The sequence below is a fragment of the Aphelocoma coerulescens genome, chromosome 8, assembly GCF_041296385.1.
Source record: "Aphelocoma coerulescens isolate FSJ_1873_10779 chromosome 8, UR_Acoe_1.0, whole genome shotgun sequence".
NCBI lineage: Eukaryota > Metazoa > Chordata > Aves > Passeriformes > Corvidae > Aphelocoma > Aphelocoma coerulescens.
The window spans coordinates 26402966-26420137 of NC_091022.1; the positions used below are offsets into that span (position 1 = coordinate 26402966).

At 37.1% G+C, this 17172-nt stretch overlaps 1 protein-coding gene across 1 annotated transcript in view; it reads right to left on the reverse strand.

Annotated features, from left to right (window-relative positions):
* The window catches only part of LOC138114193 (BEN domain-containing protein 5), an 888499-nt gene that overhangs the window by 752989 nt on the left and 118338 nt on the right, over positions 1-17172 (reverse strand). The window lies entirely within an intron of this gene.

Sequence of the window (17172 nt, forward strand, 5' to 3'; positions counted from 1 at the left end):
GAGACAATTCAATAATTATATTACAATTTCACCCAGTCTAAAAATATTCATAAGGTAGAGGTTTTTGGTAAGTTTTTAGAGTGCAGAAATACGACTATGGACCAGTGACTATATTCCTGCTTTGAATATGAAAGAGCCACACAACTTTCCTCTGCTTCTAACACTTAGACACATGTAACAAAACACAGAATGTAATACAGGCTTTCTGACAAAACAATTTGTTGCATATATCTCTGTAATGGCAAAATGAAGACACTGAGTCTTTCTCCTTTAATCTCTGTACTTCTTTTTGAAGATAGCATTGCGCTGATTTCTGCTTTTCTTTTTTTTTCTAAATGAAGAAAATAATACCTTTGGCACATTCTGTCAATGATTCTGTCATTTTGCAACCTGCCCACAGAAAACCTGTCTCCATAGTCCTTCTTTCATCTATTTAGCATCACTTCTTCAGAAGAAGCAACTGCGCTTGTAGCTGTACCAACACCCCAATCTTGGGCTAAAGCCGGAGATTACAGGTAAATATGCTCTGTCTGGGGAGGTGATGTTGCCCTCAGGGCTGCCTCTGGCAGCCAAAAGATAGTAAATCAGGGGGTTGGGACTCCCCTTAAATCCTAAGAGGACAGTTTCCTTCCCAGGATCTAGTAAGCAGTACTATCGTACTCGGATCCTATGACCCTGAATAAAGCAATTATTTATTGATATGATTGCTTTTATAACAGATTTCTAATAATAGCTAGCACTGGACATACAAGTGGTGCTTCTGCTGACAGTATTTTAAAATAATCCTAAAGAGACTATAGAGGTTTGAGGCAATGCTGTCAAAATAGAAGTGATATTGTTACATTTCAGTAAGGGATGGCTGCTTGAGCCTTTGCCCTGAGACAGCAGTGGTGGAGTCAGGGTTTGCCACAGGAATTCTGTATTTCACATGAATAAATTAACCCACTTAATGATTTTAAATTATTCTATGATTCCAGCTAGGGGAGAAGGCACAAAGAGCACATCCCTAGGGCTGCTCTTGTGGTGGTGGTGGTATAAGACAGATGCTGAAGAAAGAGTTGGCATCTATTATTCAGCCAAATGAGGTACCTAGGTGGGACACTGGCACTGCCAAAAAACTTCCATGCTTAATAGCTTGTTTATTCCCTCCTACATTAATTTTATCAGTACATCTGTTAAAAAAAAAAATAAATAAATAAATAATGCACACAATCCCTAACCTGCTTAGAAGATGGATTCTCCATGTCAAATGAGACTATAACAGGACCCTAACACAGCTGAATAAGGGACATCTCAAATCCCCACCTCAATGTTTCCTCTGACCTTCATGAGCTGAAATGAACTGATTGTTTTGGAGTGAAGTAACAAAAACTGGCCAAAAAAAGTTTTCCTCCAGGAATCAGTGTCAATAAACTTGAAATGTAAAAAAAATTATCAGCTTTTGAAAGCAAACTTCCTAAGCCTGTAGTCTGGTCAGATAAAACTTTCTTTTAAAGTGGAGATTCGTAAAAAATATTCACTTTTATGGCTATTTAGTTTGCATTTAAATTAGGTTAATCAGAAAGGCATACTAATGTATATTTATTTGGTTCAATCATTGCAAGCTGACTTTATTTGGGAAGTGTTATATACATCTTGCTGAGTCTAACACATTTATATTTAATGAAAATAATTTTCACCAAGTCAAGTATTTTTCCTCATATGATCACTCTCAATAATAATTTCCTGTTGTTATTCTCCTCTCCTTAATCTAAATTCTGTTCAACTTGCTTGAGTAAGTAGTAATTTGTCCTTCTATGCATGATAGTCATGGTGTCTCATCACACTTACAATAGTTTTTCCACTGTAATGGCAACTTCTTTTGTGAGAAGAAGAGCTCCTCTTGATGATGACTAAATTATGTGTGTATCAGAAAATGTGGTTCAGATTAAAAACGGAGCTGAGTGGACATTTTATGCCTCTTGCCCATCAGAGCTTGGAGGGGAGACAAAAAATACGGAGAGAAGACCTAGGGAAAGACTTCTGAAAGAGTCTTGTGAACTACAGCCACTCACCCAAATTACCAATGTAAATGATTTGTGCTGCACTGGGAATGGTACAGTGGGGGGAGAAGGGCAAGGCAGATCTAAGGCTGGGCTTGGTGTTTGTATTTTATCAGTTCAGTGAGCAATAGAATGTGGCTACAACCCACAGAACCAGGCAACAAAGGTTAAATGTGCTGTAGAGTTACACCCAAGGTGTTTGGCATGGCCCACACTCATTTGCACAGTGCTGCAGTCCAGGAGTTCTGGTCAATCCAAAACTAACTATTTCTTGGTGCACAAGTTTATTTCTCCATTCAGCACTTGTCTCCAAAGCATTTAGAATCTTATTATAATCCATGTGACCTGTTTCTATTTTAAGTGGAGTAATTCACCAAACTGACACTGATAATTCCAACTGAAGTTTTACAGTCAGTCACAGGAAGTACTGTGTGGGGAGATTTCTTTCTTTATTTCTCTTTGGGGTTTTTTGTGTATCTCTGTATATTATAAAAGTAGGAGTTAATCTTGAACCCATGCAGTTTTTGGTATACACCCATTAGACACAGGCAAGGCTGGCAGCAACTGTTAAATTGTCACAATTGATTTCTTAGATACGGTGTTTAGATAAGGTGTTTGGAGAAGGATGATATTTGGATACTACAATTTTTAAAATATTTGATTTATAAGCACAGTAACGAGATAAAGTCAGTCTGGTATGATAGGAACTAATGTAGTAACCTGCACCAGAAGCAAAAGGATCAACTTGTGATAATGGCTTTTCTGCCATTACTATCTGTCAGATCATTTTTTAAATATTCTTTATAAAGAATCAGAAGCCTTGTTGATTTCTCATGTGATTTAGCACCTTTTCTGTGTGACTCTTAAGGGAGAGTCAATACCAGACTCAGTGTGTGAGATGACCTTTCAAAAATCACTTCGCCATGCAATGGCTCAACTGCCCATCTGTAAGGTGGCAATAATATTTCTTATATATGTAAGCACCTTCAAGGTCTAGTCACAGGAAGTGTTCACATTAGAATTTGTCAGTAAATACTTAGGCAACAGCAACACTGCTTAGATTTAGGCAACAAACAAGATTCTTAAAAATGTGTAATTAAATGAGAAATAAACACCCCATTCTGCTCAGCACTCATTCAGACCCACCAGCAATAAGATGTCTATTTTTCGTCCTCCCCAAGCCATGAGGGACAGTGAAAACCTGCCAAAGAGCCAGTAGGAGGCCACCAGGGTGATTAAGGTGTTGAAGAACTTAAAAGACAAAGAAATATTGAGGGACTTGGGTTTGTGCAGCTTAGACAGCTGAGAGCAGTGAGTACAAACACGGGCACTCCAAAATTGCAGCTAACACTGGCAAGAGCCATGCCTTGACAGATCTTAATTCTGCTGAAAAGTATTCCCATAACAGTCTACATAGTTTGTCTTGCTCTGGAGCATTAGAAATGTAAGAAATGCAAGGAAGACCTTATGGCATCTGAATAGCCAATTCCATTGATCCAGTGCAGGCACAAAGATCAAACCCTTGACTGTCCACTCCAGACTTTGTGAGAAATGTTTGCCAATAGGACTTGTCAATGGATTTCTAAAGCAGAGGAGATGAATCACAGATATTGTTATTCTGTGGGAAAACACACCAGTTCCCCAGACAAATCACCCCTTTGCAGTAAGGAGCTGATGTGACACTTCCTTGCTTGCTCATGCAAAGCACTGCTGTGCTGGTGTCTGTCATTAAATGGATGCTTTAACCAGCAATGGCCAGGAGCTCTCTCCATTGCTCTATCACACAGCAAAGATTGGACCTCTTCTCACAGGAAACCATCCTGGGAACTTCCCTTGAGTTGGTATGTTGGGATGGATATTCTGCTACTGGCTAAGGTAATCTTAAATTGTCCAGTGGCAATATAAAAAAAAAAAAAAAATAGGGAACAAATAGAAGTGATCCTCAAAGCTGGTAGACAAAGTACAGTTCTTATATCTGGGCAGTTCTCAACAAAATCAGCAAATTATCTACTAAACAGGCAGAGGTAAACAGACCTAGGTACAGTCACCTCTGAGCTGGAACACCACGAGTCCTTCTTCCAGGAATATGAGGAGTTTTGCTACACACATGGAATGAGGATAGGTGTTTGTTCTTGTAGATTGGATGGGAATATGTGAAGACTATAATGTAGCACATGAATTTTTTTGTCAGGGCAAAATTTAATGTGTTCTTGAATTTAAAGTATCACACCCTATAAAAGAGATGAGAACTAAAGAGAAATGAGAACAAACAATTGCTTACCACAATAGCAACAATAATGCTCTCCACATATGGGTCACATGGAAACAACAATAACAAAATGATAACTAAAAACTTACATAATGCACATCATCGGTAATGTTGTCAGAAAATCAATTCAGATAAATTTAAGCCTCATATTGAATTCATTACTTTTCAAAAATATTTCAGATAATCCAAAATGGTTATCCATGCCAGGAATGTACTCACAGCTGTATAACATGTTGGTGGGGACAATTTCCTTAAGTGCAGGAAAGGATAGAAAGGAATGCATTTGTAAATGTAATGGGCACAGGAAAAGAAAACCTATATATGTAGAGTTGCATTAGATAACCACATAGATATATTTCTGCTCAATTATCCTGACTATGTGCACAATGCTATCAGCTTTGAAACTATTTGAAACTTTATTAAGTGTTTCACTGTAACATTCACTGCTGCATCCAGGATGAAGTAAAAACATTACACTTCTCCAAGAGGGGATCCTGGAGGCCATCCAGTTATAAATTTTACTAGGAAAATTGAGAGAAGAAACTGAATGTAGATAACAAAGGTTGTGAAGCACACAACAAAACAGCGGCCACAAACATTTTTGATGTTGATTTAACAGAAGTTGGTGATCATACTGTTACCAGATACAAGATAAGAAAAGAGAAGTAATCACATTTAATTATCATGAGGCACCTCTGCATCCAGAGGATTGTAGAGGTCATTTATATATTATAATTTTGTGAGCAAAGAAAATGTGTAGAGGTTTTAGATATGATTGGTCCAGGCTGTATTGCCATTTGTGAGAAGGAAAGAAATGAAATAAAGCAAGTTTGACATGCATCAAAGAAGGAATATCTTTCACTATTGTCTCAGGTGAAGAGAGACTTAGCTGTGGACTGAAATGAGGTCTTAATAATTGGTTTAAACTGTGCTACATGGAAATGGAGAAAATACTTACCAGCACTTAAGGTAGGGCTTTAGAGTACACTGGAATGTTTGTCTTCTGCCTGAACTATTGGAAAAAATGTATGGATAGTCTTTCCTAGGAATGCAGTCATAGAGGTTCAAAAATATGCTCTAATGCTCCTAACAAGTCAAATAAAAATAGAAAGCTTTTCCTTTGCACAGATTTTTAGGCAAAACATAAAAGTAACTCACTTGAGACTTATGCATGTAGTTGTGTGCTCATAAAATGCAGGTGGTTAAGGAATATTTCTGTGGTTACTGCTACATCGACATTTATACCACAGGTTATTCACATCTGCTACCTGAGACTCAGGCATGATGCAAAGGATGAATCCTGTACTTGCAATTTTGTATTCAAGAGGAGTTGCTGTGGTCTAGGCATCCTAGACAGCAAGCAAACTTACATTCACAAGCCATATTTATCTATAAGTATGACACAAAACTGATTAAAAACAAAACAACTGATGGGAACAAAACAGAATGAAATCAGTTGATATTAATATCAACTCCTATAAGTGAAACAAGATGATTGTAACAGCAAGCATTTAACATTCCTAAGCCTTGCTGTAAAAAGCAAAAACACGATGCTACAATTAATCAAAATATATATTCAAAAGACAATTTAATCATCATTCTGTTCCAGCAGCCCTAAACGAAGATTTCAGTTAAACAATGATGTATAAACTATATATGCAGCAGCTCTTCTCTCCAGGAAAGGTTCACAGTACTTGTCTATCATTTGTGTATCCCACCAATGTACCTTTCCTTGCTTTGTGCCATTTCACAGAACAATTATTTTGATTGGTTTTTCTTACATGCACGTTTTTCTGCCCAGTGCCATGGGTAGCAAGAAGAACACTCAGGCCTCATTCTTCAAACACATTTGAGTTGCTTCCATTGTTAATATTTTTTAGCTTTTAAGGCAAGGAGTTGAAGTCTACTGAATTTCAGCATTTGCTATAAATTGATTCCATTTAATTAGATAATATTTTTCTGAGCATTTGCTTTAGAAAGCATTTTGAAATTTGACTGTATGTTTCATGTTCTTTCCAGCTTACACAGCTATACAACACTGCATAAATTATATTTGCATTGAAGATTGATAGTTTGGTCTATAAGTTGTGTATTATTGGAGAAGAGATGCTGTGTAAGTAGGTGACAAAAGCCTGCTGTCACCAGACATCAATCAGTTCTGGATATTGCCAGGCTCCAGCGTGGCTGTCAAAAGATGGGAAGTGTCCCATATGAGGAGCACTGTGCTGCCCAAAAGCAGAGAAAGGGACAACAGCCTAATAAGAACTCTGTGATTAGAAGGAATTAATAATTAATCCCACCTTTTTAATCTTTGCTTTTAAACAGTTAAGCTGCCACTTAGAAGAGGCACATTGTCAGCAAAACCTAATTCTTTTTAATCCATGTGCTGCCTGCATGACATTCCTGTGGTTTTCCCCACACACACTGAACTCCGAGGCAATGCCAAAGAGACAATATCTTGCTTAACACAAAATCTGTGTTAAGCCTTTCACCAAGTGTAATAACTCCTTAAGTATCCATGAAAACCTATGGCAAGCACTTTCTGACATGGGATGATGTCTTTCATTTTGACTTTAAGGCAGAAAATTTGGTCAGCTCGAGATATTCTGTATCAAAAGTTGAGACAGAGCATCCATTAGCATTGCTCCACTGAACTTCATTGTTTGGCTGTGAAACCTCTCACTGATGACAATTTATACTGCATTTGCAAAGGTAACAGTTACCTCTAATGCCATTTTTCCTTTGTTCTGATGGCTTTTTTGATCTCTTACCTTATTGAAAAATCCTGTGATTTTAAGCAACACGTAGTTAACAGCAAAATGTTGTAAAAACATCTCCTTTGGTTATGTCAAAAGTCCCCTGTACACCATATCCAGCATCTACAGGCTGATAACAAAAAACATGTCAAGTGCAACATCTCTAAGCACTGGACAGCTCTTATTTTAATAGTATTCATAAATGGGGGCTAATTTAAGTGCATTGTATTGGACTGATAATGGAGTCTCAGTTATTGCTCATCTCTAGAAGCATCTATTGATATGTAAAGCAAAGACATTAGCCATGTAATTAGCCTGCAGCATAACTATCATCCTTCACTCAATCATTTCAGTTCCAACTGCCCAAACAATAGTAACATTTCACAATGTTTTCACTTCAAATAGCTGGTGCCTTAATCATAGTGTGAATTTCTTATGAAAAGCTCCCACAGATAGTGTACATCATGCTGAGAAAATGAGTTTAAGTACAAGAAACCGATTAAAACTCTAACAATCTCCTAAGGACAATTTGTTAAAGGGGTTTTGTTACTTTGCATTAGCTCTAAAAATAATCTAGTTCTTTATTAAAAGGTTCAGCACCTTAATAACTATTTAAGATTGTATAAGAATAATCAATGTTTTTCTCTTTGTTAGATACATACACTTATATTAAATAGAAATGTGATTTTACTGTTAGTTTTAATATTTCCACACATTTCTATTTTATTATTCATGATTCTGTTCTGAAAGCAAAAAAAAAAAAAATAATCACTCTAAGCAATTATTGGAAAAATATGAGCTTATTTTAGGATGGAATTTAAACTAAAAGGACTTCTATGGTGTTTTCTGACATAGCAGAGCCTTATATTCTAAGACTTGTGTATCCCATCTTCCTTTTTTCCTATATCCTTGCATTGATGAATGTTGTTTTCAGGATATAGTAAGTTTTACAGGTTTTGTAACATATTCCCTAGCTATTTTAACCTATGCCCACAGTGTCAGTTAAGGCTGACTTTGAAGGTCACTCTTTGGCTTAGACAGGAGCCATCCATCCCTCCCTGTCTATGCATTTATTGGTATCTAGAGATAGAAAAGATCCCCACTGCTTCCTAGCAATGATCTGCCTCAGGCAGGACAAGCAAACCTGTTCCTGCCTCCCAATGCATTTTGTAATCATGGGATCTTGCCCACACAGGGCAAGAAAGAATGGGCTTGTGGAAAGGTTTATCTCAGATCTTTGATTCTGCAAGTCTGAGCTCAGAACAAGCTGTTACCAGGAGACAGTGCAGAGATTTGTAAGTTGAGTTGAGGATGAGCTCAAGATTGTAAGGTCAGTCTAATGTATTCTAAGTCCCTTTAGTGTCTGAAACCCAAAATTAACTGTTCAAAGGGACTCCAAGAACAACCTCATGTATCAGGTATTGCAAGCAGTATTTAGTTTCTCTGTAAAGAGCATCCTTAGATGCAATCTGACACAGAAAGGTATCACTGGGGGGAAGGAAAAAAAAAATAAAGACAGGGGAGGATTGGGATCCAGAAAAGCCAAGACAGTTGCTTGGAGCCAGGGAAGGCTCAGAAAAATTATTTTCTCCAGCCGTATCACAGACATTCTCCTTTGTATTCCACTCATTTATCTAAGGAACAGTAAAGTGAGCCTTTAAATTTATTCTCTTTCCACATTCAATTCTTTTTTAGCATTTCATAAAAACATTTAAATCTTTTTCTCAAACATCTTTACTTGGGGAGAAAATAATTGGAAAACTACCACAATTTGCAAGAACAGTCTACATAAATTTACCTCAACATATTATGTAAAATGACTGAATACCTCAAAGTTTCACTGTTTGTTAGCTGGCAAGATTCCAGTGCTGTTCCAATAATTTCTATTCCAATAACAGTATAATAAATAATTTTACTGAGCTAAGATGGAACTGAAGTTGTGTGCACTTTCATGAAAATATGATTACCTTAAAATCAAATATGAGATTTCAAACTGAACATATGAATAAGAGCTTCAAATATGAGGCCAGTGCCTGGTAGGGACCCTAAGAGTAATGAAAGTGAAATAGCCTGTATATTGTATTATCTTTACAGTAATTTGGAGACCCAGTTTTATGGATAGAATGGCAAAACAGCACAGGAAAGTGTGAATTAATTAATCCAAATGATAGTGCAGAAGGTACTCTCCGACCTAAGCTGCAGATAATGAGAAAAAAACAGGCGATTGCACTTCTTAACTTGCCAGAGTCCCAAGGTGAAGCAGGAGTAGAGTTCTCAGTTGCTCAGGGAAACTTTGTGCAAGCCCAAAATGGAAAGGGCCACTGAAGTACTGCGTGCTGGACCAGCTCCATTTGTTTAATTTAAGGGAGACAGCTGCTGCGATTTACATAAATTGTGCTTTATTGATCCACAGAGATTCTTGTGGCAGCTTGCCTTCCCCCAGAAAAAAAAAGAAAAGGATGCCTTGTCATCCTCCCTGTGTCTTAGAGGCAATGCTGCACCAGAAGAAATATTGAGCAGGTTTTTGCATTAACTCAGAGTTTAGAGTTAATGCAAGGACTAATCCAGGTTAGGGAAGTTTGAAGAGGTGCGGTAGCAGAGCTTAGGTTTGGGTTTCACATGGGAACAAAATACCTCAGAAATAGAGACTGGAGAAAAAGCATGCTGTAAAGCATGTAAAAAAGCAGGATAAAGGTAGGAAAATGCAATATTCGTGCATGACCTTGGTTTTCTTCCTCAGCAATTTTTTTAAAGAGAGGAATTAGTAGATTTTTGGGGGACTAGGGTAAATATAGATGTCTGAGGGCAAGGGGTAAAGCATAAAGGAAGGCCTGGAGGATCCAAGTTTTCATGTGAGCTGCCACTTCAATATGTGCATTGCAGGAGACAGGTAGGATAAATTAAACAATGTTTGTACAGTGTTGTGAAAATTGCAAATGCTGTAAGAGTGCTAAGAATTATTATTAGGTACAAGATATATGCAAAGAGCTCTGTAAGACAAAAAAAAAAAAAAAACCACCAGGAAACACCAGCTAACCCAGACATTCTAATTAAACACCCCTACTTCTATCAGGTACTCAAACTTGTTTCCATGCCAATATCAGCCTCTGGATTAGCCATGGGCAACTACTGGGAAACAGCTAGAGTAGAAAAGGAAGAAAATAAAATGTCTATTGAGCCAGAGGGTGTTGGGAGAAGAAGAAGAGGCACTGGAGAAATGCAGCATGATCCTCAGGCAGAACACTCTGAGTGCTCTGCCCACCCACCGCCCGCACTTTGCTGTGGGCTAAAACCCAGCTCAGTCCCAATGCAGCCAATAGAAAATGACTTTTGTGACATCCTAAGGTTAACCTAACATTAATTAAACCATCACAGTACTGCACTATTATCCCCTTTACTTATTTCTTTTGTGGATTTTACTTTTCCTTGAGAAATAGTCATTTCCAATTAGAATTTCGAAACAAATCTGAATGTCAGAACTCCCCAAGTATGAATGTCATCTTTGTTTAGAGGCTGGAAGGAAGAATTGAAAGCAGAGATGTCCTTGAGCACTAAAATTAGCTGAGATACTAAACTACCACAGGAACCTGAACATGGCATTAGACCTCAAACTGGCTAAATCAGGATTGTTGCAAAAGAACATTCCAGGGCTCGCTGCTTCCCTGAAAGCCACGGGCTGCGTGTGGTGATCCCTTGCAGTGCTGAGATTCCCAGGTGAAATCAGACCCTGGCAACTGCAAATCCAACACAATCAAACCATCAAATGCCACATACAGCCTTCAGTTTTTCCCATTCCCACAAATACTTTACCAGTGAGGATTTCCTTCTCCTGCAATCTCTGCTCTGATGCTTCAGGACCATGTAAAAGTTTGTGGACTTGAGGGATTTCATGCAAGTGGCTAAGAGTGAGTCCCTGCTCTTTCTAAGGTTTTTGTGCAAATGCCACACCTCTGTGCAGGGGATGCAAATCAACCTTCCCAGTCAAGGACCAGCTGCCTACATGGCAATTTCCCTACCATAACTTGCTGCACTGAAAGATACTTTAGATAGATGACCAAGTAACACCTTCATGCAAAACCTGAAGTAAAGAAACATGGATCCCATCATCCATGTTCCCTCTGAGGTAGTATTAAATCAGCTGTATGATTATTCATCTCCATCTATTGTTAGACACTATGCTTTCTTCCTACATTTGCCCAAGAAAATTATAGTACTGGTTATTAAGCAACAGATTTTTTTTTTTTTTTTTTTTTGCCAAAGGGCACAGAACAATAAAATGCTTTTTTTTATTTTCAAATATAATTGTTTCTGTTCAGAAGCGAGTGTGTTTATAAACATGTTTCCATGTGAACTGGATCAAGAAAACTACCCTTTCTTCTTTCATCTCAGCCTTCAGGAAAAGTGAGAACTGCATCAAAGATGGGGTTTAACATTTCAGTAAAGTCATTGCAGGCATTTTGAATATTTCCATATGGTTAAGTTTGTTCAATATTTCATAAGTATTACAGAGGTAGTGCTTTGTACTGAATGCCAGAGCTGCACACTTAGAAAATGGCAGTAGAATTTAACAATATTGCTGCATACCATAGAGGTAAGCCTACATTCACTACTCCAACATCTCACTTTTCCATCCTTCACTCAAAGCAATTTAACACAGAAAAAAAATAAATCATTGAGATGCAATGAGGAAAAATACATCAGTCATCTAACAAGAGGACTGTCACTACTGCACAATGTACAGACAATTTGCCAGAGTCAGAGGTGACAGAAAATTAAGAAATATAAAAACACAACTAAAAGCACCAGGTAGACCTGAAAAGGCACAAAATAAATCACTTTTTCCTGCTGACGTTGACTGAACCATGAACTTTCTTACATTTGGAATTTTACAGAAGGGAATAGATCTTGAGGTGTCATGCACAGAAGCTGAGTTTATTCCACCTTAAAATTTTTTTATTCCACCTTAAAACTTTCTATTCCATGACTCATCTAGAACAGCCAATGCTGCAGTACCAACAGCAGCAGTTTTAAGCAACTCCAAGGTTTGGAATAGACAAGAAACATGGAATTGTTTACTACAGTTTGGGCTCTAATAATTACCAGGATAAGGGAGATGAACAAAGTAGAAGCTACTCCAAACACAGAACTCTGGGTTAAGCAAAACTTGTCTTTCCCATTATAACAAGACATTATAATCTGCACAATACAGGTTTTCTGGACTAAGGAATCTGGTTTTTTTGGTTAAGGGCTTCTTACTGTCAGTGTCAGGGCTTGTTGCTTTGGAGAAAATCCCCCTTCTTAAAATAAAAAAGGTTGGTTTTGACATGCAAAATTTGTTTTTCAACTGATAAGAAAAGTCACAGAAACGCACAATATTTATAACCTGGGGATGTCTGCAATGAAAGTGCAAGTAGAGGTGGCATAAAGAAATTTCATTTTAATATAAAAGCAAACTAAAATATTATAAACTGCACAAAACCAAGCAAAACTTTCTTCGCCCCAATAAAGTATGAGGTGGAGGAAATCTGTCAGGCCTTCTGATACATTTTCTTGTAAATGAACATTTTTACTGACTAGAGATATTTATGTATGCAAGTATAGCAGAATAATTAACAGTACAGAGTAGTAACATGAGTGTGTACAAAACTGCCGATTAAGATTCCACACACAGTCCTGATTACTGACATGGGAGAGATTCTTATGACTTGGAAAGTTCAACAAGAGAGTTCTTTAGTAATAGAAATTGTATAAAATAGACAGTATTTAAATATTTCTTAAACTATTGCCAGGATCTATAATGACAAGAGGCTTTAGAATTTTAACTTCTCTGTTGTTTGGTTTACAACCTCCCCCAAATACATTTACTTATGAAGCTATTTATCTTTCTATCAATCAACCTATTTGGCTTATGGTGGTGGTTTCACATTGTTAATGTATTTCACAACTCAGGTATTTGGATACCCAATTGTACAAAAGACTACTTTCAAACAGTTAAATCCCCAAAAGAAAACAGGATATGAGCCAAAAAATTTTAAGTGAGATGAACCGAAGCCTGGAATACATCTGTGTTTACACATGGTCTGTTAGTCTGCAAATATATGTGGGCAACTGTGCACACCTAATTCCACAAATCTGAGTTCATAAATTCATTTCCCTCACTCCCAGCTGACACTGTCAATGCATTCTTTAGTCTTTTTGCCGAAAGAGGATCAAGTGTGCCAACCACAAGAGTGACTTTCGAGGCTGCAAACACTTTCCAAGGGAAAGGGACTGATAAAACTGCCTGACTTTGCATATGGTAGGAAAACAGAAGATACCAAAGGTTATTTACTCTTGATATGTTCCACATTTAAAAGAACAATCTTAAGCCCATTGCCTGTCCCTTGAGCCATCTGGTCCCCCCATTATTAATTGTACTACCCGACCTTCACAAGAGAAGAAAAATATTGTTGTATCTTCTTTTATCTTGTCTTATAATAGGAATCATGTTTCATAGTGTTGAAATAAATTACTTGCACAGTGATCAAACATCTTAGCTTCGTTTCAGCATTTAATCACCCGTGAAAGCCTTTTATTGCTTTGTATACTCCAAAGTCATGAACATTATTTCCTATCTATTCTATGGAAAGTATCTTTCATTCTATTTTTCAATTACATCTTAAATTCTATCATTCTTCTAGCAAGCACTTTGATATAATCCTACTGTATGAAAGATCTCTGTTTCTCTAGTATTTATTTCCCTTTAAAATGTTTTTACCTATTGCATGGGAAAAGAAAAAGCCAACCTAAAATGGCTAAAATAATACTAATTTCATTGATACTGCTTTATTTCCACTCAATATATACATTAAAAAGCCTCAGAAAAAAATAATAAATAAAATCAATGCATCACCAGACGGTGGTTGTTCTAAAATCCATTATGTTTTCTAGGCTGCTTGTCAAAGCATCACTGCTATTTTAAAACAATAGTCCTGCATCAATTCTGCCTGAAACTGTCACCAAGTTTATGGATGTATCAAACAATCATTTAGTGTCACAAACCTCAGTATGGATTGTGCAACATACATAGAATTTTATTTGGTGAGCTACCTCAAACTCCTCTTTGAAATATATAAGGAAATTCCCCATCTTTACAAATTAGAGAAAAAACCCCACACTTCAAGATTTTTAATAGCAAAATACACACACACAAACCAATAGCTATTCTATAAAGCCAGATTAAGAGAGATATAATGAAGAGAAAACATTTATTGAAAACCCAGTGAGTCTGTGTGTCATCATCAGGGAGTTTTATATTGTATCCTACAAGTATTAGTCCAGCTGAAATAAGTGTAACAATTTACAGTGAGAGAGGAGCTATCAAACCAAAGCCTGATCTAACATATGTGACAAAGCCCTGAACAACTCTAGCCAACTTTTAAGTTGGCCCTGTTTTGGGGAGGAAGCTCGTTCTCAGAGGAACACCACCTTTTCTATGACTCTCTTCATCCATAAAACACAGAATCAAGAATACTTATGAATATATTAATTCAAACCATTCATAATAAACTTTTCAGAAGTCCTAATTTTCAAATAAGTCAAGCTCTGGGACAGTCTTCCAGTAAAAGCATTGGTGGCAAAGCAAAATAACAGTTTCAAGATGAAGTTTAAAAACTTACTGCCTCATCAGGCACCTGCAGTAATGCAGGACTGGCACAGATGAAACAATATTTCCCTTACACTTTAATCTTCAGTGTTCCTATGTTTGATTGCAAGCCTTTTCAGTAATCAATCACTATATATTCTTTTATAGAGAATATAAAAAAAATCTGATAGGTGAACAAGAAATATTCACCCCTTTTGTATCTTCATCTGGTTTAAATTAGGGTTGAACAGAAAGATCAAAAATTTCACTAAATGGGTAATAGTTCACTAATTTCTGATTGTGAAAATATGAATTAACTTATTTCACATCTTATATAAATTCACTTTTATTGAAATATGGTGGCAGTGAATTTGGATGCTGAATTCTAAAATAAAACAAATGTTATTTCTGTTACAGTAGCTTTTTCTACCCCCTGAGAATTTTTCCATTCTCATCGGCTTCATAGATTATGAGTTTTTAGATAGTAGTAAAGCTTCCTAAACATAAATATGAGAAAACAGTAGAAAAAGAGAGAATAAATAAACAGCATCTGTTTGGAATTATTATTTAGCTGATAGATTTTGATCTTAAGCAAACGGGGAAAAATGCAGACTCTAAAATGAGGAATGTTTGAGAATCTTAGTTATTTACTTGTCCCACCTGAGGCTGGGGATCTTTTTCGTTGAACATTACTGAGAGCACACAAACATTATATTGATTTCAATTAGAAAATCATGTGAATAGATCTGTCACCTTTGACGACCTTTCACTGGAACTTTGATTGTTGCATTATGAGCTGAAACTGCACACATTATTAGAGATAATACTCAAGTAAAAAAACCACATTTATTCTAAAGACAGCTGAACTTATTTGCAATGGTGTTAATAACAGTATCAGTTAGGTTATCAGTATTATCAGAAAATAGTTGTCTCAAAGTGAAGGGGCTTGGAGTTTTTTTACAATATATTTCAAAATAAACATTTCTCAGTAGAAGATAGTTAAGAATTCCCTCACAGTCCTGAAGTCTGTAGAATTCCACACCAAATTTTCTAAAGCTTTCATCCCATGTCAGAATACAACACCAAAGCCCAGGCTAATCTGCTCTGGACAGCCTAGAAAGACAAACCTATAAACCACACTCCTCAGACTCTCCACTGTGACCTTCAGCCAAATGGCCAGCACCACAAATCCCCCGCTCCAGCTTCAGCAAGAAATGAAGCCACACTCCATTCAAAACTCCACAAAACTCCTGATTTGGCAAATGTTCTGCCTCTCTCCAACCACCACAGATGCCCTTTGAACTTCAGTCCTTGCTGAGCCAATAACCAGAAGAACCAGAGTATCTCATTTGCTTCTCCTGTTCTGTTCAAGCAATTGCAACACACGCTGTCCTGTTTATATTATATCTAGATTGGCAAAGTGGGAAGGCTACAGATGAGAATCTCACTGAGGAAAATGAACTAAAACACTGCTATTTTTAATCTCTCTATATATTCCCTGCCTGTCCTCACAGATTCTGTATCTGCACATAACAATGTCTTCTTTTGTCTCTTACTCGACCATAGACTTTCCTCCCTGAGGCCTGCCCTCCTTTTTTTTCAGAATTTGTCAGTCCTGCCTATACACAGCCTGTTCTGGCTGGGTTAGGCACAGCAGAGCCAAGGCAGGCTCAGCACTAAGCTCCCTTTTGTCCAGCTGCCTCCACAACACAAAGGGAGCTCCACAGTCAGGTTTGATTACACCAAATGCCCACTGGTGCAGGTTCCTCTGCTAATCTCCACCCAGACAAAAAGAAGGGGTTTAATCCTTGAAATCCTCTTAATGACCTTCCAAAGACATGGCCATCAGTCCTGCAGTCCCTCAGGCAGAATGCTCTAGGTTTAAAATCTTTCCAGATAACTTTCCATAATGTTAACTGACACCATAAAAATATTGTAATAACTGTAATATGGTAACTGGCAGTACTAAGAGGAGAAATAATAGCTTTTCAGGCAAACATTAAAGTCAGGGCAAGTTAACTCAGTCTGAGTAAACAAATTGTATAAAAGTCCAATTTTTGTGCAATGAGTCCTACTGAGCACAATTTTTCCCATTAGTCACACAATAATTATGCAACCACACAGCAAACAAACCTCAGCCTTTCCCTTTCTTCTGTCTCAGTTGCTGAGGACTCATGAGGATACGGACATTATTGAGTAAAAGCATTAATCTCTGAAAAAGCATGTTTGTAATGCTCATTTTGTCCCATGAAAGAAATATGAAACCAGAAATTACCAATAATTTCACTGTGGAAGCACAGGAAAGTATTTGTGAGGTACACCACACACAGTGCTCTGAAGGATCAGAGCACAGAACTGCCTGAAGATTTTAAATTAAGAATATTTCTCTTAACTAAATATGTAAAATAATTTAAAAATACAATTAACTGGTCAAAACATCAGCAATATGGGATGTTGTTGTGGAACATACAAATGGGAGGT